The sequence below is a fragment of the Thermobia domestica genome, chromosome 2 (genome assembly GCF_964235325.1).
Source record: "Thermobia domestica chromosome 2, izTheDome1.hap1.1, whole genome shotgun sequence".
Classification (NCBI taxonomy): Eukaryota; Metazoa; Arthropoda; class Insecta; order Zygentoma; family Lepismatidae; genus Thermobia; species Thermobia domestica.
The window spans coordinates 152365921-152386368 of NC_137455.1; the positions used below are offsets into that span (position 1 = coordinate 152365921).

Below are 20448 nucleotides of genomic sequence, written 5' to 3' on the forward strand. Positions count from 1 at the left end.
TTCCATATGAAAGAGAAACTCCAAACTCCAAACTACGCTATGTAAAATTCTGGGTAGTCTTATAATAATAGAATGACTCTGTTATCCGTTCGTCCGTCTGTATTGTTGGGAAAAGTTGACTTCCTGTAACTTTTTTTTTTTTAAGTTAACAAGTTGGTCAGATGAGAAGGTGCTGCTTGCAGTTTACTCCATCTACTAATCTCCTTTTGCGTCTCACACGACTGCACTTCTTCTTTTCTTCAATAACTGCCTTTTCCATTTCATCCGCGAAACGTGAACACTCAGGTGGCCCTAAAACATTATCCTTTTCGGACTCTTGCACCGAAGTTTATATGTTGCCCGACAGAAACTCAATTGTATTTAATTTTAAACTGTCGGCAAGTTCTTTCACCTCGTATCCTCTATGATATTAACAGGCTTTCATTGTTGTGAGCTTCCCTCTGCACCAAAAGTTTTGATCTATTCAATTTTTGATTTTGTCGAGCTGTACATATAGGTACAAAATGGTTCGAGTTCATAGACCCACGTAAATATTGCTTCCCTCTTGCTGGGCATTGATTCTTACAATGTACCTTGTTACACCTTCTACACATTCCTATTGCCATCCGTCCGTTTATAACTCTTGCACGTAGACGACGAGGAAGCCAAGGTGACCAGAACTTTTACTTTCAAGAACGGGACGCATACGAATTGGCGACGGGGAGGGGGATGATTTCCACATTGCATTTTGGGACTCAGCAGTGTTTTCAATTTACAAAATACACAAGTAAGAATGATAACACAGTGTTTCTAACTTAAGTATTACTCAACAATACTTCTAACTAGGGGAAAGAAGGGTAAGTTGACGAGGTGTTTAAGATGACGAATTGTCAATATCAGAATCCTGAAGTGATATGGCAACACAGCCTTCATGCGGTTCGGAAGGCACTAGTGCCACACGTGTTGGGAGATAGAAACTATTCCAATCGGCCGTGTTCCAGTTGACCAGGAGTGGTTTGACTGTTTGCACGTCGGTTCGTTGTAAAATTCCGGTGTCAGAAAATAACGTCTGAAGCTATTGTGGTAAGTCCCCAGGACATGATTCCTGTTTTTTCGAAACAATGTAGTATATTAATTATATCAATAGCTCAATGCAACTCAGAAATAACTTGATGACAGATTTGTCTCTTTTGCAATAAAAAATGGCTGTTTCGCGTAAGATGACGAATCAAATAGGCGGACAAGATGGCGAATTCGTCATCTTGCCCGAGCTGCGTGAGCCTAACAAGGGAGCAATTTGGAAGAATGGTTTATGACTATGTTGAGACTATGAAGATTCCTCACCGATTCAACAAAGAAAAGAAGAAGGCCAGCAAGGACTTCATCAAGACCTTTATGAATAAATTTCATTACTCTCTGCGAAAAGCGGAACTACATCTGCAGGGAGGCTAGCTGCTTTCAACAAAACAAATGTTGAATAATTCTTTAATGTCTATAAAGATGTTTTAAATGAGAAACACTTTGAATCTCATCAGATTTTTTAACATGGATGTAACGGGCTGTTCAACTGTACCCACGAAAACTCCAAACGTATTAAGTTCAAAAGGAAATCGAAGAGTAATTAAAGTTTCTTCTGCTGAAAGAGGTGTGAATGTAAGTGTGGGTTGTCGTTTTAGTGCTGTTGGCAACTACGTCTCACCATTCTTTATTTTCCCCAAGGTGCGTATGCAGGAACACTTTTTGAACAATGCTCCTCCTGGCTCTGCTGGTATCTGGAATGAGTCCCATCCCATATTACCTTACAGGCAGTTAACGTGTGCAGAGAAAATCATATTAGCCTCTTAGGATTTCCTCCGCACACAAGCCACCGGATGCAGCCTTTGGATGTTGCTCTGTATGGTCCATTGAAAACTGCATATAGCCGTGCTTGTGATGACTACTTGATGGCTCCTCCAGTGGAGAGAATCGCATAAAGAATGTTGCTGCCATTCAATGTGGTTTATAGTAGGGTGGCCACGATCAGTTACGCAATAAAGGGTTTACGTACTACAGGGTTAGTGCCATTAAATTTTCAGATTTTCAGTTATTCTGATTTCGAGCCATCATTGACAACCGAAAACCAATATGTTCCTGAAGTTACAGCGACCACAGCAACTGAAATAAATGCCACGGAACATTCAACAACTACAATGTCTAACTCAGCATCTGCATCATCTGTATCAGTACCTAAACCTTCTATTCCAAAATTGTCTCCTTCCTTTGCGCATTCTAACCAAATACACTCTGAACCTGCATTAACACTTGCAGAACCCGATTCTTCCATTTTTGAACCCGGACCATCTCATGCAGACCCTGGACCCTCAAATGCGAAATCATACAATGGTCTACCCCTTCTTCCTAAAGCAGTTAACGAAGAAAGGAAACAGCGAAAGAAGCTGCCTTTGTTCCTTATCACCAGCAGTCCTGTCAAAAGAACTCTGAAAGAAAGGAAAGCCGGGAAATAAGCCAAAAAGAAGACAAAAGAAGATATGCGTACCCAGAAAAAAGGAACACGGAAACGAAAAGACAAATCTCCGTAGTATACGAAGGAGACATGTATTCAGTAGACTCCTCTGACTTCTATATCAGTGACTTACATGGACGAAAACGACGATTCCGATGTCTTGGGGGAAGGAGTGTGTGTAGTATATAATGAATATGGTAAAAGTGAAACGTGGTTCGCTTGTAATGTGTGGCAGAATTGGGCCCATGTTGCTTGTACTGAATTGTCTGTAACAGAAGCAAAATTCAAAGCATACATCTGTGACTTTTGTGCTTGAAATCACATTGCGCTTGTGTTCATATTCTTCTATTCATGTTATTATTTGTGTATTCTGCAAAATACTGCGTTTGAAATACAATAATCAGTTCAGTTCTGTTCTCGCTTTTTGTCTCGTCATCTTACCCACCTATGGAAGTCATCTTACCCGCATAGGAGGGTAAGATGACGAAAATGATATGGGGTCAATAAAAGTGAAATATCATCGTAACTTTTGAATTTAAAACCATCAAACAATTAACAGAGTAAAACAAAAGTCTAATAATTGCCGTGAACATAAAATCGAAACATTTCATCAACACAAGGCTGACAAAACATGCATAGAAGCTTACTATCGTCAACTTACCCTCCCTTCCCCTATTTGAACACTCAGAATTCCCACTTAAACCACAGAACACTCTATTCTCATTTGAATATTCAGAAGTTCTAGGCACGGCTGAACTTTCCCAATGAGTGTTGGTACGGAAGAATGTAGAATCTGCATTGATTATTTATATTTTGACTAATAATTATCGGACACCTGGGTCATTTTTGCTTAAAAACGGGACATTTAGGCGTCCCGTTTGAGAATCAGAAAAAACGGGACAACGGTTGAAAATAAGGGACTGTCCCTGCTAAAACGGGACGTCTGGTCACCTTGGAAGTCTCAAAACTTGAAGACTTATACAAAGGCTTGCGCTGTTTGACCAACTATTTTATCTACTTCCTGAGGAACCACTGACTTTGTTAGAAATACATGCAACTATGTCTGCATTTGTTCCACAGAATTGGCCATATCCACTGCTTACTGGAAGGTTAACTTTCTTGCTGTTAACAGTTGCCTTCTAGGTTCTTCATTCTTAATGCCAAATACAAATTGCTCCGTTCTAAACATGTTCTCCATTTGCAGTATGAGTCCTATCTTCTCAAAGCTAATACAAATGAGCAACAAATTCTATCGCCTTCCTATCGTAAATTATGAAATTTGTACCTCTCAGGAATTTCATTAGTAGCTACACCATAACCTTCTAATGTGTAATCATAACCTTCTTGAGTTGATCAGAAAGCTTATCAAAGGGCATCTCTGGCGAGAGGATGTTGGGGAAATAATCGGACATATGTTTTGAAAGAGGAATTTCGTTAATCAGTTGTTTATTATTGTACTTACTATTAGACAGATTGAAGAGAAATGAAATTAACCACAGTTAACAAATAGTAGTAGATCAAGAAGTTAATTAATATTCTCTGGTTTTAATGTTCATGACGGAATGTTGGACCAAAGGGGCTTTGTTCATATATGAAGAAATAAATATAGGAGATCTTGGAAATAATCATGCATTATTTAGTTATTACGCAAGATTCAAGGGTGTGTGGTCATAGCGACAAGCATATCAATAAGTTAGTTTGGTGGAAGTCTAAGCGATTTCCCAAGAATATTTTCGTTTATAGATATACCAATGTTAGTGAGATTAGTTTGTCTAATAGATTTTTGGCGCAATCGGAAAGGAGAGAGTTCAACAGGAACTAGTGATTCGAGATAGTTTGGTCGAGGAGCGTGCTCCTAAGGAAACGTTGCCCATGACACTTGAAGAAAGTAACAATTGCTTTTTTGCTGCTCACGATACTTGAAGAAAGTAACGTGTCTGTTCACTAGTATCAGAGCAAAAACGAAGGGATAGAAGAAATGTTTATACCGAGTGTATTAAAAGTCCGGGGCTGTAGGCCAGCTTTGGCAGTGCTAAAGATACGAAAAATTGGAAAGAGGAAAATTGTTGAAAAATGGTGGTTTACAACCTAAAATGGTGGATTTTGTTTTTCAATCGCACCATCCGTTTGGACTCCACACTGGTAAGACGCCCAATGTTAAATGAAAAAATGATGTTGCCAGTTCAACAGGTTGTTCCCTTGAATTCTCACCATACAAACAACACATGTTCTAGCATCCTTCACACAATAATGTGCACATTTCTCGTGTCAATTTTGTGAGTCCTTGCGCTCCGTTCGAACAGCCTGCTGAACTGGAAACGTTGCTTTTTCTTCATTTAACATGGAGCGCCATAGCAACATGGAGCCCAAACGGAAGTGCGATCGGAACCATTTTAGATTAAAAACCACTTATTTCTGATACTTCCCCTTTCTCTATTTTTTCCTATCTTTAATCATAACGCAGTTGGCCTATGGCCCCGGACTTTCGGTATACCCTGTATAAGGATTAAGCACATCTGGAATAAGTTCTATCTCAATCTTTATCCCCCTATCACTTCCGGTTTCAATATTGGATTCCCATTGAATATAATTTCACTATGTAAATGAAATTAAATTGTTACGCAGCGCTTCTCTCAGTTTTTAACAGAATGTGGTACTTCTAGTAACTGGAAGTGGAATAAGAAACTAAAGTCTACATATGATTCTCTCTGCTGAAACATGACGTGAGGTGAAACTATATAAAATACTTAATGAGATAATAGAGAAAGTATTCCACTATTGAAAATTTCTCCTTAGTAAATTGCTGCATTTCCCATTGTTTAGTAAAATTTGTCTCTTTTTTTACTTACTTAACAACAAAGAAAACAGACCTATGTTCAAATATTTCCGATACTTTGTACCTGCCATCTTCTTTCTTAAAATTGTTATTTGCCTTGGAAAATCTACTTTGATTAGCAGTCCAAAATTATTTATTTCAAGGCCAGGTATTTCTGAATGTATTAAGAAAAAAATGCAGAACCTAGCAACAGAAAGAATGCCAAGTGAAATCTGAAAGATGTAAACAGCTGCTGCATCTGCTAGGGAAGGGTAGTCGTCGCCGTTTCTATTAACTAAGGTTTATTTTTAAAGGTGAAACCCTCGCTTCGCCTTCAACACGCTTGTTATTTCTGGAAGTCAAGCGTCATCAGTTTCCTTTAACTTGTTTCAACAAACCACACAGAGAAACAGAACGTCGGTTCGAATTCTGATTAATGTCACACACGAAGGGTAACTAATACTCTAGTTTCTGCACCTTATTTCGTTTGTTCGCCGAAAACAACGATAGTAGACTAAACAACAAGATACGGACGAGTCTCTTTTACAAGCTTCGCATTCTGTATTTTGATAGTCAAGTCTAGATTATTTAAAAGTGTATATTAAAGATAATTGAAAGTATATATAAAAGGTATTATACAAAGACAATTAAAAGATATTGAAATAAATTTGACGCACGAAAATGCTTTCTATAAACTTTCTCGCCACGATGTTTTAAATTGAATCATATCATGCTGTAGTTACTACGGAAACACTAACTACGAACAAAATACGAACAAAAAAATAAATAAAATAAAATAAAATAAAAAATAAGGTTTTCGGAAGAAAGCTAACCTTTATACAGGACTGGATTAAACCATCTAGAGGCCAGGGGCTAGAAAAAATATGTGGCCCTTGCTGACTTCTCAGTACATTTCTGTGAAAGTACAGTAAAGAAGTTAAGGGAATATGTTTCATATTTTCGGTCATATTTTATTTTATGATGATGATGATTGTATCTTCATACTTCTTTTTTTTTTTAGATAGCCAGTTTAGATTATGATCAGAGTGGAGGCCCCTGTCCACCTGAAGGCCCGGGGCTATAGCCCCCCTAAGCCCTGCCTTCATAGCAAACTGTCCCTTGTTATTTTTCATGAGAAATGGTTTGTCATATCTTAGTATTGTTATTAATGAAATATGTATTTATGAATTACTAACTGAAATGTCCGTTCTTCGTACGGGGAGAATAGGTTGGTAGAAAGTATTTGGATTCTCTTTCTCCCACACATTTAAATGAAAAATAATGATAAGAACCTAAAAGATGTACTATTTTAGCCATAATTTTTGAATCCCTCTCCTCCTGAAGATACGCTCTTTAATCAAAGTGACATGATAAAAACCCAGCTTGAAGTAGGTACCAGAGTTGGCGTGGGTCAACGAAAACTTGACCCACGACCCACTGACCCACCACCCACCATGACCCACGACCCACCGTGACCCACCATGACCCACCACCCACCGTGACCCACTCTGACCCACTACCCACCGTGACCCACTCTGACCCACCACCCACCATGAACCACTCTCATCCACTTTGACCTGCTCTGACTCACCAAAATCCATCGTCATCAACTCTGAACACGATCCACGGCCTCTTCTGAACTGACTAAAGAGTTTACACTTGTAATAAAACAAGACTGTGAAATTGTCACTAATCGGAGTTTGAATTTCTAGTCAATCGCTCAAGCAACACTCAGTTACAATAACGGTGGATCTGAACTTTACGATATAAAATGGTAAAGCGTTTGTCAGTGAGGAAATTGATACAGTTCGAGGTGGGGGGAAATTAGTGTGTGCCTAAAATATATTTGTACTAAGAGAATATTCTTGCAAGTGTTAATTTCTGAACGCATTCCACAAGAAACTTCTATTCGCAGGAAAATATCCCTGTACAAAATGGAAAAGGTTATGGTTTCTCAGTTCACAGTATTTTTCTCACAGAAGACTTGAAAAGTCAGTTTTTCATAGTGTATAAAGGTGCTCGGATACCCTATGTGAGAGCATCTCCATAAAGTATGCTCATAATTGTAATTTGTGTAATAACTAAAACACCACGTTAAATTTAAGTTACAAATGTGCATAATTGCTATTATTATGAATATTTATTCAAAAGTAGTTTACCTAAAGCAAAGAAGAGACTTACTAAAAAGTAGGTACAAAGTTGAATAACACAAATAAGCCATTAGTAATACAAGTATACATTTTCCGTAACTCGTAATTTTCCACCTTAAAACAAATCTGAAATCGGATTTATTTCCTGTCGGTAACTTTTTGGCGGTAAATCATCCGCAGTGGAATGATGTCCATCCTTCAGCCAAGAAATAACTAGCTCGTCTACTTTGAGCTTGTCTAGCGGTGGGCCATTAACATTGATGAGCAACAAGTTAGACAATGTTTGAGCACTTAATCTATTTCTAATATCAGTCATCTGTAAATCATAAGGGGAAATCCCCGTTCGCACTCTGTCGTGGAAACTGGTAATACTTCTACCCGATCTCTGCAACTTCTCATCGACAATCTACTTGTTAGACTTAAGTCTGATAACGATTTTTCTTGGTCAGTTTTGAAATACTCAGCAAGAAGTATCATCTCTCTATCACCATACAACATCTTTTCCGTATCGACCATGTCAGTTGGCAATGTCGACCCATGTAGAACAGAAATTTCATCTACCACGCCTTTGATAGGGAATCTTGTTAATATCAATTAAAGCCTGATAAACTGATGATTTCTTATTTGTTTATAAATTTAATTTTTGTAATTACTCATGAAGGTTTGATACCATTACCAAGTTCCCTCCCCCGTCTAGAAAGCGAAAGGGAGCGAGGTTTCTGGAAAGTATTTAGAGGTGAATGGGAATTTCCCTCCTTCTTCAACTTCAATTACCACACTGCTGTTTGCCATGTGCTAAAGTACGATGAATTTCAATTAAATTATCATAGTATAATTATTTTCTTGTTGAATTATCAATACTTTTCAGTGCAAAAAAGGATGAAATTTCAAAGTTCCAAATCAAAGTAAGTAGACCAACGTAAAGGGGAAAAGTGTAAAATTTTCCATACAATTATGCGTACAATCCAAACTTCAAATTTCCGTGTAATTAAGCTTACAGTGCAAATGTTATGCCTATTTTTCTCACAACTTTATGGGTTGATTGCCCTGTGCTGTGAGCGCTCCATATAATAAACATAAGCTTCAGCAATTATTATAGCAGAAAGCAATGGATATATGAAGCCAAGCACTGTATTTTTTGTTTCTGATTTTTTTTCTGAAATAACATCGATCGTTTTCGATCATTTTTACAAACCAACTTACTACCAATTTTCCATATATCGATAGTGCCCCCCCCCCTCCACACACACACATAAAGGAGAATTTTTAAAAATGCTAGGACACATTCTGTTTATTTTCAATAAAGAGTTAACACACTGAATTTCAGCTCCGTAAGTTTAACGGCTTGCGAGATACTCATTTTTTTTCGCAAAAATTCGGATTCTCACTACCTTCTTAGGATACTATGCATTATAATAAAAGCAATATAACATCCCAATTTGGATTAAGTCCTACCTATATACCGAAAGTAATTTCATTTGACTTTGCAATTTGACCGTGATGATCAGGCACACATAGTTACATTCAATTTTTTATAAATAATTTATATATTACAGTGATTCAAAAATGTATTTTTTCCAGTAGTTATCTCTAAAAACCCACAGGTCTCGAAAGCCAAGTTGTAGTGTAAGTCCTATTGCTATTATTACTATTAAAAATATCAATATCCAAAAGTGCCCGGAGTTCTTTTTTCACTTGGTTAGATATACCCACCTCAGTAAGTAGACAGAAACAAGTAGAAAAGAAAGGGAAATGAAGGTCTTGAAAGTAAAACGGAGACAAATTTACCAGTCTTCAGAAGATACTCTCTACAATGCAGTGAGCAGAGAGGGTCGGTAGATCATACTGAGTCGGTGGGTCGCAGTGGGTGGTGGGTCGCAGTGGGTCACGGTGAGTGGTGGGTCACAGTGGGTCACTTGCTGTTGACCCACGACCCACTGACCCACTCAGAAAACTTCACCCACTGACCCACTCCATCTCTGGTAGGTACTAGAGCCTTTCTATTTCAAGTGTGCCCTCGGAAAAAAATGTGAAGCATTTTTCGGCTGCACCTCCCCCACCCCCCTACGGAATAAACCTTCCCTTTGCTTTGGGGGAAGAACCCTGTCTGCATTAAACTATTGAAGGATCTCGGCTACAACAACTTCTCTCTCCTCTTTCGAAGGAGGTACGGGAAAAAACACATCGATAGCAGCATCAGCAGGGTCACACTTCAAATAAGGCTTGCCAACCATACAGTAATTTAAGCCTTAATGCTATATACGATAATGCCCTTGCGATAACAGGTGGATATACGCTAATTTTTAGAATGCACACTTTTTTTTTTTTTTTTTTTTTTGCATTTTTTGAATGTGCAAATAAATTGTAGATGTGCATTGAATAATTATAAAACACACGTACTGAGATTTTGACAGGTATTCCCACTAAAATAAATCAATAAGAATTTGAGAATTGGTAAATGGCAATCCTGCATTCATTTTTAAAATTCAATTACGTTTATAAGAGGGATAAAAAGTATTGTTGTTGTTGTTCAGAGTGCTGTTAATAAGGATTTTAAGAAATTTGTAGGACAATGATGCCGATTCGGAGTTCAAAACTGAAGATTACTAGATAAGTTTATTATATATTATTACTATTATAGGTAGTATTATACTTGTTTCTACAATTATCACGTGCATGAAAAATACGATAATTTTTTTGTAATATACGGTAATTTTAAAAACAAAAATCGACAATTTTGGTCCCTGAGTTTCGCAACTCTGCTTGAAATAGAATTGCTTTAACTATGTTATAAAATTGATTTCAAACGTGTTAACTGCTTTCCCATGAATTTTGATCCCCCGGACTCACTTAGAACACTTAAGTCAAAGTAAAAATTTAACTCGATGTAAGTACAAATTATGTTACAAAATTCATTTCAAATTGTTCAGCTGTTTTCTCGTGATGCAATCACAAACAGTCGACAAAGCTGATGTCAAATGTGGCGCTTTCTTTTTTTTAAAAAATCTCTCTTTTTCCCTTTAACCATCACCTGAACTTTCCCTCTTCTATCATGATTTATTTGCATTTTGAGGGCCTCTAATGTCCCCTTATTATTTTTGTATTTTAAATGAAAACGAACATCAAGTTGTGAACAAAATTAGTTCTATGTACTGATCTGATTAATATATTTTAGAATATATTCCAGGGTCGTGCTGGGATACTAATGAGGGCGGTGGACAAGTCTACTAAAAGGGCGCCTAACAAACGGGAAGATATATATATATATATATATATATATATATATATATATATATATATATATATAGAGAGAGAGAGAGAGAGAGAGAGAGAGATATATATATATATATATATATATATATATATATATATAGAGAGAGAGAGAGAGAGAGAGAGAGAGAGGAAGAGACTTTGAAAGAAAGTATGGGTGCCATTTATCAAAATCACCACCAAATTTGATTTAGTATTAACGTAAATAGCTAACCTCGAATCGAAATCCTCTTTACTACAGAAAAACTTTTTAGTTCCTGTAATAACATTTCTGTCAAATAAAAAGAAGCTAAATGTATCAACAACTTAATATAGCACGCCTATGAACGCAGAAGGCTCATTGCCGTGTTTACAAAAGCTCTCCATTGATCTCTGTCCTTAGAAAACTGAACCCAGTTTCTATTTTATATTTCAATCTCTGCGAGAACCATTTTAATATTGTCCTCTCATCTGCGCCTCAGTCTTCCTAACGGTCATTTTCCTATTTGGATTTCCAGTTACAACTTCAAAAGCGTTTCTAATTTCTTCCATTCTGGCTACATAAAATGACCTTTTGAGCCTCCTAGACTTGATGACCCTAACAATGTTTGGTAAACGGTATAAAATTATGCAGTTTCTCCTTATGAAGTTTCCGCCTTTCCCCATTCCCGTTCATTTTGGAGTGCGAATATTGGTTTAAGAATCTTGTTTTCAAATACTTTCAGTCTGCGATTTTCCCTCAGTCAGTTACCATGTTTCACAACCATACATCACAACAGGCATGATTATCGTTTTATATTTTGAGCTACAAATTCCTCAACAGAATTAGCGACAACAAAAGATTTTTAACTGAATAATAGCACGAAATCCCTGCTTTCAGTTGACATCAAATTTTTTAGTGATTATGGTTTTGGTCTGTTAATAATGATCCTAGATATTTGAAAGTATCCACTTTGTCGAAAGAAAATATTATTTGGTATTTTAACGCATCAATAAAATGCAGTATTACGATCCCGACAAACTTCCATTTATTCAGTTTTCTCTGCATTTACTTTTAAGCCTATATCCCTGCAAGCGTTAATTAAGATTTCTGCATTCCTTTCTATTATTCTGTCATTACTTATTAAATTTACATCATCAGCATACGGCATAACCTGGCAAATACAACTCAGCTCTATGATTACTGTCTTTGATTTTCCTTATCGTGTTCTCTAGAACAAAGTTAACTAATAATGACGACAAAGCATCTCCTTGTTTCAGGTCACTCTCAACATGAAAGCTCGTGAACAAGAATTTCTCTACTCGAACCTTACCTTGGGATTCATTTAAACATATTTTAATTAATCTACCTTTTTCGGTATTGCAAATTCTGTAAGCATCTTGTACAATGTTTCCCTCCTACCAGAGTCTAAAGTCAATAATTGATGTGCCAGGATGTTGTATTCTCTCATTTCTTTTCAAGTATTAGTCGAATGGTAAATATCTGGTCGGTGGTTGATCGATTTTACCTAAATCCGTTCTGATAATCTCCAATAATTTCATCTGCGTATGGAGTCAATCTTGCTAATATAGAACAGTGTTTAAGAGGATTTATTGGATGTTGACAGAAGAGAAATGCCTGGATAACTATTAAATCTGTTTTGTTGCTTTTCTTCTGAACTGGAACAATGATTGATTCTCTTCAGTCTTGTGGTAATTCCTCCTTGTTCTAGATAATGAGAATGAGTTTGTGTATCTTGCTCTACAATTTTCCCCTCCAGCTAAAATTAAGTGAACCAAAATTTCGTCTACATTCGGAGATGTGTGTTTATTTTTTTAAATAGCGATTTCTATTTCTGTCTGGTTAGGTTCTGGAATATACGGTTATGTTGCATGCATTTCACTTTCTCCACGCGCATTAATTTTTGGCTATGTGTTAAGCAAATCGTCAAAGAAAATTTTCCATCTATTTAAGATGCTATCTGTATCAGTGACAACTGTTCCTTTAGGTTTCTTTAATATATAAGCACAGAGTTGATAGCCTTTCTTAAGTTCGTTGATGCATTTATACATGTCCGGAATGTTTTTGTTTTCACTATTATCTTTAAGTTAATTAATTTTAACTTTCAAAAGTCGCGTTTCTTTGTTCTAAAAATTTTAGAAGTCACTGCCAGATGACAATGAAATTTTATGTAATTATTTGGTTCGGATTTTGTAGCCAACGCAGTTTCTTCTGTTTTTTTTTTCTGCTACTTTAGTACGTTTCTGGTTGAACCATGGTTTGTTCCTACGTATTTCTGCGTGCTGCAATATTTCTTTTGCTGAAATTTTAATGTTATCTCTAATTTCAACCAAGTATCGTGAACACTAGTGCACACCGAACCTTCTAAAACCGAGAATCTATTCGACACTTCAATCTGGCTCCCCTCTCACCTGACTCTCCTCTGCCGTAAAAATCGTAAATTAGAGACTAGTGTCAATATAGTATTACATAAATGCATCGTACGTTTGACTATCCGAACTATTCTTGATGTATCACATTGTTTCGTTTTATAGCTATATAACTTTATAATATTTTTGTAAGTGATTATACTCTTTACCTGTTCTCTGCCAATAGCAACTGTATAAATTTATAATACAAAACTGAAATACAGAAGAATAAAATAAAAAAAATAATGTGATATTTCACAAGGCTTCTTATGTACAGGCCGCCTTGTATTCTTCACAGGTTCTGTACTACCAGTCAATATTTGAATTTATTAAACAAAGCTGGTATACAGGATAACTAAAACCACTTATCTATAATGTGATGTTTCGTAGGGCGCCTTATGTAAAGGGCGCACTGTACCTTTCACGGGTTCTTCGCCAACAGTAACTGCATTTATTTTACAGAACTATGCTATGCAGAAGAGTAAATAAAATCGTTCATCTTTGATGTGGTCTCGAAAGGGCGCCTAATGTAAAGGGCGCACTGCACCTTTCACGGGTTCTTTACCAATAAAACTGTAAGAATTTATTACTAAAAACTTGTACCATTATTTATAGTGTGATATTTCGGAGGGCGCACCGGGACACGTCCCGGTGGGCCAGCACGGGCCTGATATATTCTATTTTATAAGTGGTGTAATCAAAGGGGCTTACCGCATTTTCATACTCTTCTTCTAATATTTTGGGGGCATGGTGGCTCAGAGGTAGAGTGCTTACCTCTGGTGCGTGGGGTTCCTGGTTCGATCCCCGGCCAAATAAGCTTCTGGTGGACAACATCGTGCCCATGAGTTTTCTCGGGATATTCTCGTTTCCTCCCATTTTCTCATTCCATCAATTCTTTCCTCATCACTCACTTGCTTTACTCATCGTTAACCTTACTCTAAAGGAGGGACGTTAAACGAAATATTTCATTTCATTTCATTTTATAATACAGATTTGATGTATGAATACAGAAATAGCACGTGTCGTGTGTAAGATGGGTTTTTGTTCAAACTTCCGAAATCATTGAGAAAATATTACACATATTCGTTAATTGTACCTATGTATATATATTGCGATTAGTGTTATATGTCAAGAGTACATCTTTCCAGGATAGTGAAAACTAAAATATGAAAGAAAAAATCGTTGTTAATTAAAAATCGTAATTAAAAAAATATAATTTAAATTTCAGATCAACAGAACATCGAAAACAAAATGTAAACAAAGCATAATATATAATTATAATTTGTAATTATAGAAATAATAATATATAAATATAGAGTGAGAAGCAAGTCCTGTATGACAACTAAATTATAACAAATTGTCTGTTTCATGTAATGTAATAATTTTCAAAGCACGGAATGGTATAATGGTTGGTAGTAAGAATATATATATTTCTACATACAAACCCAGCAAATTCTCTGAGCAAACGTTATTATACATAATATTTGTAGTATAGTATTTTGGTTTATATTTTCTTTCAGTTTTGGGGCCGCGGTGGCTCAGTGGTAGAGCGTTCATCTCTGGTGCTTGGGGTCGCGGGTTCGATCCCAGCCCCCGCCAAGTGAACTTTGTCGTGGACAAACACCGCGTGCGTGGGTTTTCTCGGGGTTCTCCCGTTTCCTCCCACTTTCTTCATTCCACCATTTTCATTCATTACTCATCATCACCGTCTCCTTTAGCCTAACCGGCATAACCGTGGGACGTAAAACTCAAAGATTTCATTTTTTTTTCTTTCAGTTTCGACATAAAAATACCGTTGTTTATTCAATGCGTTGGACTCTGTACAGTTGTTTGTGTGAATTGTTATTTTATATCTTTCCATATTAACTCTTACAAATTTGTCAAATTTCGCTGTTGCTGCTTATTTCTATATCAGTTGGCATACCACTTTATATGATATTTCTTGTCATTGCTTCAATTTGATGCAAAGAAAAAAATCATCGTAGCAACATCCGGACTCTATATAACAAATGTTGGAGTCATCTAATTGGTATTTTCCAGGGTTACTTTCGTACTAGTTGAAGTATTGAGCTTCATTATAATGCCTAACGATTCCCTATTTTTTTTTTTTTTTAAATAATTTTCATTAACTTTAGCAACCCTAATAAAGCCAACATTTAGTATTTCTAAACTTTTATCGATTTGTTGGGCACTTGGGTTGCAACGCCTACCTCGTAAAAGTTGAATACAGCATGATTTTTTCTAAAATATCAGGAGTAAGAAAGAAATCCGGGGCAGATCGAGAAAAATGAAATTAAATATTTAGGTTTTACGTCCCACGATTATGTCGGCTAGGCCAAAGGAGACAGTGATGATGAGAAATGAATGAAATGGTGGAACGAAGAAAATGGGAAGAATAGGAAAACCCACGCACACGGTGTTTGTCCATCACAAAAGCTTACTTGGCGTAAGCTGGGATCAACCAGAGGTGAACGCTCTACCACCGAGCCATCGCGATCGACAGACCGAGATGAATCTGTAAATGTTCTCGTAGATGGTGGGAGCTGTTCATAAAATACCATGGTGATATACTAGGAAATGTTTGCTGAGTAATTACACCCAACACGTTTATATTTTTATTTTATTTTATTTTTTTATTCCTCGAGGTCTCTTATGTTCTCACGCGTCAGATTATGGAATCTACAATATGTCATTAGAATAGTTATTTTTTCATCCTTTTCTTAGAAAATATCATTCATATTACTCGCACACGAGATAGAAGAATCACCATAACAAAAATTACTGATATGAGTAATATGTGCAGCTCCATCCGTTTGATGAAATGTATTCATTGAGAGGCATCCATTTGAAAACATAATTCGACTTAAAGACGATATAATATTCTACTATACAAAGGATATTTTCGACATTCTAGCAACTGTGAGCTTTAAAGCACCCTTCTTACTTAAAATTCAATAGAGTACGAAATTAAATTCCAACATTGAATATGTACTTAATTGAATATTTTGGTGCTCGATCGGAACCAGATAATAGAATGTACAGAATTGTCGAATGCCGAATTAAAGAACTATTACCGTAATATGGTTTTATAACGAACATGATACTCCGAACTCGCAATACGGTTTTTCTTTCTAGTAACGACCGCACCTCTGCTTTTCACTTTGGGCGTAATTGTTTTTTTTTTTTTTTTTTTAAGTAATTTTGAATGTTTGAGATGTAGTACAGTATTTATCAATCTGTACTAAACTTTTTAATATTTTAGTTAGTAGCTACATCTCCACTACTACTAATGAGGGAGCGGAGTTCTCGCGTATGAGGAATGCTCCGCCACTGTTGCACAAGAACAGCATTAGGAAGAAAAAAAACTCCGCAACTTACTTTTGGGAAAGGAAAAGCAAAACCGCTTACCTCAGCTTATACAAAAACTTTAAAATGCACAGTATTAGAAAAAAAAAAAAAAAAGTTGACGAAATGAACAGAAGAAGAATTTGATATCAAAAAGCAAGAAAGAAAGTGAACACTGATCAATTAACTCACCGTGTTTCCTTTGTCGATCAAACTAAATCGGAAATGAGAATCTGCTTCCTACCGGAACTGTTTGGAAAACTCGAATCCACTACTGGAGATCGGCTGTGTGGCGATCACTTATTTATAAAAAGAACTGTCAGTTTGGCTGTAACGTCATTTTGCTCTGGATCATTCTTTTCACAATCCGTGACGTCACAACTGTTGTGTTTGATTCGTGGGAGGAGTTGAGAATTCGGAGAGTCTATTGGATAGGGTGTGTTTCTTAAAAGAAGTATCTCAAGTAAAAGTTCCCCAATATGGCAAGGTCAAGGGTGGATAAGCTTAGACATATATGTTGATTCACGCACCGTCTACAGCTAAATATAATCTTTCACTTGAACTTAAAAACATTTTTGGAAGATTTCCAACTAAGGTGTAGAAACTTGCTCGGTGTGTTGGTTGATGTTTTCTCAACTGAATCACTGGCAACAATTAGAAACATAGAAATGACTAGAAACAAAGTGATAATTACAGTCGGCTTGCATCATAATGTAATATTATCTTTCAATGAAGTGTGACTTAGTTATTGATTGTGTTTTTTCTTCTTATTTTGTAAATGCATTTTAACATCCAAAATATAAATAAAAATAATAATCCAAAAGCACAAGACGATTCAAAAGTCCTGACACCTTATTTAATCGAACCATATGGAATTACTGTAGATTCTACTTCACTTGTATAAATCAGGTCAGAGCAGGGACGTACGCAGGGGGTGGGTCATGGGGGTTTGGACCCCACGAAATTTCGAATTTTATGTAAATTTAGCCTAATTTTAGGGGCAATTTTAGGAATTTTAATATAAAATACCCTCATATTGAGTTTGGACCCCTCGCGCAATAAATCCCTGCGTACTCTACTGGGTCAGAGGGCCTATGGTTTAGATACTTCCGGGTCATAGCTGCTATTTTAAAATCCATCATATTGCGTGGGTGTTATATTTTATAAACGGCAAGATGGTCATATGAGACATCAAACAAGGATTTTTCCATAAATATAATAAATCATTCTGTATACTTCCGTTAAATTCACCTCTACCTCTACTTATTCTAATTTCACCTATATTACTACTTTTAATTCAGTAATATGCTTCTTTGCCTGTGTCGGATCCCTTTTTACTTTCGAGCGACGAAAGGAGAGAAGAAAGTATAGTGATCTTGAATGAAATAGATTTCGATATTTCAACGGATTTATACTGTACGTTTCATGGTCTACAGATAGGGAATCTACCGAACAAGTGACTTTTCGATATTTGTCCGTTCGTCCTGATATACACTCGCCTAGAGGCAATATTGTTCAATGTATGGACACCAAATTTTAAACTTAAGGTTTTTGTACGATTCTCCAGAGACGTTTTTCGAATTTTCTTTCTACCTCTAAAAATAAGAGTACACCCTAATTTACTGAAGGATAAAAGTAAAAAAAATGCAATTTTCTCGAAAACAGCTGTAATGATTTTGTTTATATTTCAGAAATCAAATTTTCAATAACCCTATTCTGTGATATAGGTAATTTCTCTGCGGAAAATGCAAAAGGTATAGTTAACTCTTCGAGTTGAGTTCTTTGGGAACAGTGCCGGATTTACGTATACGCTAAACAAGCTATAGCTTAGGGCCTCATACTCTTGGGGGCCCCAAAAATTCAAGGAAAAATTGAATGTACATTTCCAAAATATAAGAAAAACAATATTCAAAGTAAAATCTGCATATAGCAACAGTGCTTCGTTTGCGTAAGCCCTTATGATGTAAGTAATGGGAGCCTCTTCTGCCTCCTAAAATGTCACTGGTTTCTTCATTTCTCTATATAGGGTCCTACGTTCATCTAGACACATAAAGGGCTCCATTATCTTCAGTAGCTTAGGGCCCCACCAAACCTAAATCCAGCTCTGTTTGGAAACACTGGTAAGTTTGAAATCTCATCTTTCTTTTAATTAAAAAAAAAGAAAGAAAGAAAAGAAATTTCCGAAATTTTCATCGCCAAACTCTAAGTTCCATGTTCATAAACATGGCAAACGCGCAGTAAAATTTACTAAAATAAGAAGAATTTTATGCTTTATTAGAAATACAACGTAAATCTCTCATAATGTTAGTTACTATACATATGGTACAGCTCTAATAACCATAGGTATTAAACATTTTACATGTAAGCAAATAACTATATAGAAATAATCCACAAAATATGCGGAATGATCAGGCATTTTGTGTTAGTGATTTCTTTATATACGTCTACCAGATTAGTGAATCATACATAACTTACCTTCATAGAGTACTTGGTCAGCGTGTGCTCAGTAGATACTTTTAATTTTTTTTCACAATCATCAATTCAAATCCCATACCCTACCCAACTTTTTTTTGGTAAAGAAAAGCTTCATTTATCAATTCCTTAAACAACAATGTTTTGTTCTAATAATATTCTTTAGTATTATCTAGTTTATTTGAATATTTCCAAATAATTCAGATGTATGTCTTTTTAAAAAATGTTAAAATTGTCAAGGATTTTATAAAAAGAGGAAGCTATCTTCCAATTATTGTCATAACTGAAATGGGAAACTTATAAATATTTGAAATGTTAATTAACATACTTCTAAACTTTCATGAAACATTACTAAAAAAAAAAACATTTACCCCGAATAGTCTCTGCAAATAATTTGTAGAAAAGGACAGAAATAATGAACGTAAACTATTAGTTATCGATTAAAAATATTGTACGGATAATTCTGAACCCAAGTAGAAAATTCACTCCTTGTTTCATGAAAAGAATAAACATTTTACAAAAATAATTTCTGAAAAGTAATTTAATAACATTTACCAAGTCAACGTACGTTACTGGTAATGGTAATAGTTAGGAGTACTCAGGTTCGAATTTCGATATCAAGCATTCTAACTAGTGATTTTGCAGTACCCCTAGGCGAATGCCGGGATACCATTAATAGCATAAGCTTTGGCAAACTTTCTTTACAAGTTTGTTCATTCCTTGTCAAAGTTTCAATGTAAAATGACCTTTTGCTGCATCGAAAATGCTTTTAGTAAATAAATAAATATACGTTATGTATAATACAGTTACCGTGTCTTGATAGCTGATTGGGTACAAAACTGAAATTATAGAATACTATTCCAAGGTCTTAAACAGTTAAATGAAGATAGTAGCTAGAAATTGCTTATTCAAAATAAACTATTGCAAATAAATGGAAATACAATATTGAATCTTCAGATATACTGTTAATTTCCAAAGGTTTCATCGTCTCATCATCAAGTTATTGAGGTCCTACTTTATCCCTAGGACTAGTATATGTGTAACCATCCATCCTAGTTGGTGTAGTTTTCATTATTTCAATTCCAAGAAACAGATGTGATTCAGAAGCATCAGGAACGCATAATCAATGTTCGATAGGTTTTATTGGGAAGATGCACCTCCACACAAGTCAGCATCTAATCGAATGGAAAATATCTCTTGTACGCTTCAATAATAGTAATAACGATACTAATACCTAAAATTTAGTATCACAAAGTGTACCTACACAACAATGAGTTTTATTCGAATATATCAGATACGGGAAAGGTATTTTCAATACTACAGTGTACACTCGTCTAAATTATGGGTATAATTCTCTAAGGTAGATAATTTTGCTCATTCGTCTACCGATGAACAATAGCTTGTAATTTCGTATTCCATATTCAAGATATTTGTTCTATCAATTCGTTAAGCAATCAATTGCCATCGACGATAGGAGTTCAAATAAAATTTCAATCTAAAGAAACCAACAATAATTTATATCTATA

General features: G+C 35.8%; 1 protein-coding gene across 1 annotated transcript in view; it reads right to left on the reverse strand.

Annotated features, from left to right (window-relative positions):
* LOC145676509 (protein lethal(2)essential for life-like) overlaps positions 1–16800 on the reverse strand; it is a 31287-nt gene extending 14487 nt beyond the window's left edge. Inside the window, exon 1 of the mRNA XM_081747330.1 lies at positions 16643–16800. The gene's annotated coding sequence lies outside the window, so the exon portion shown is untranslated. The remainder of the gene's footprint in view (positions 1–16642) is intronic.
* Between the last annotated feature and the right edge of the window lie 3648 nt (positions 16801–20448).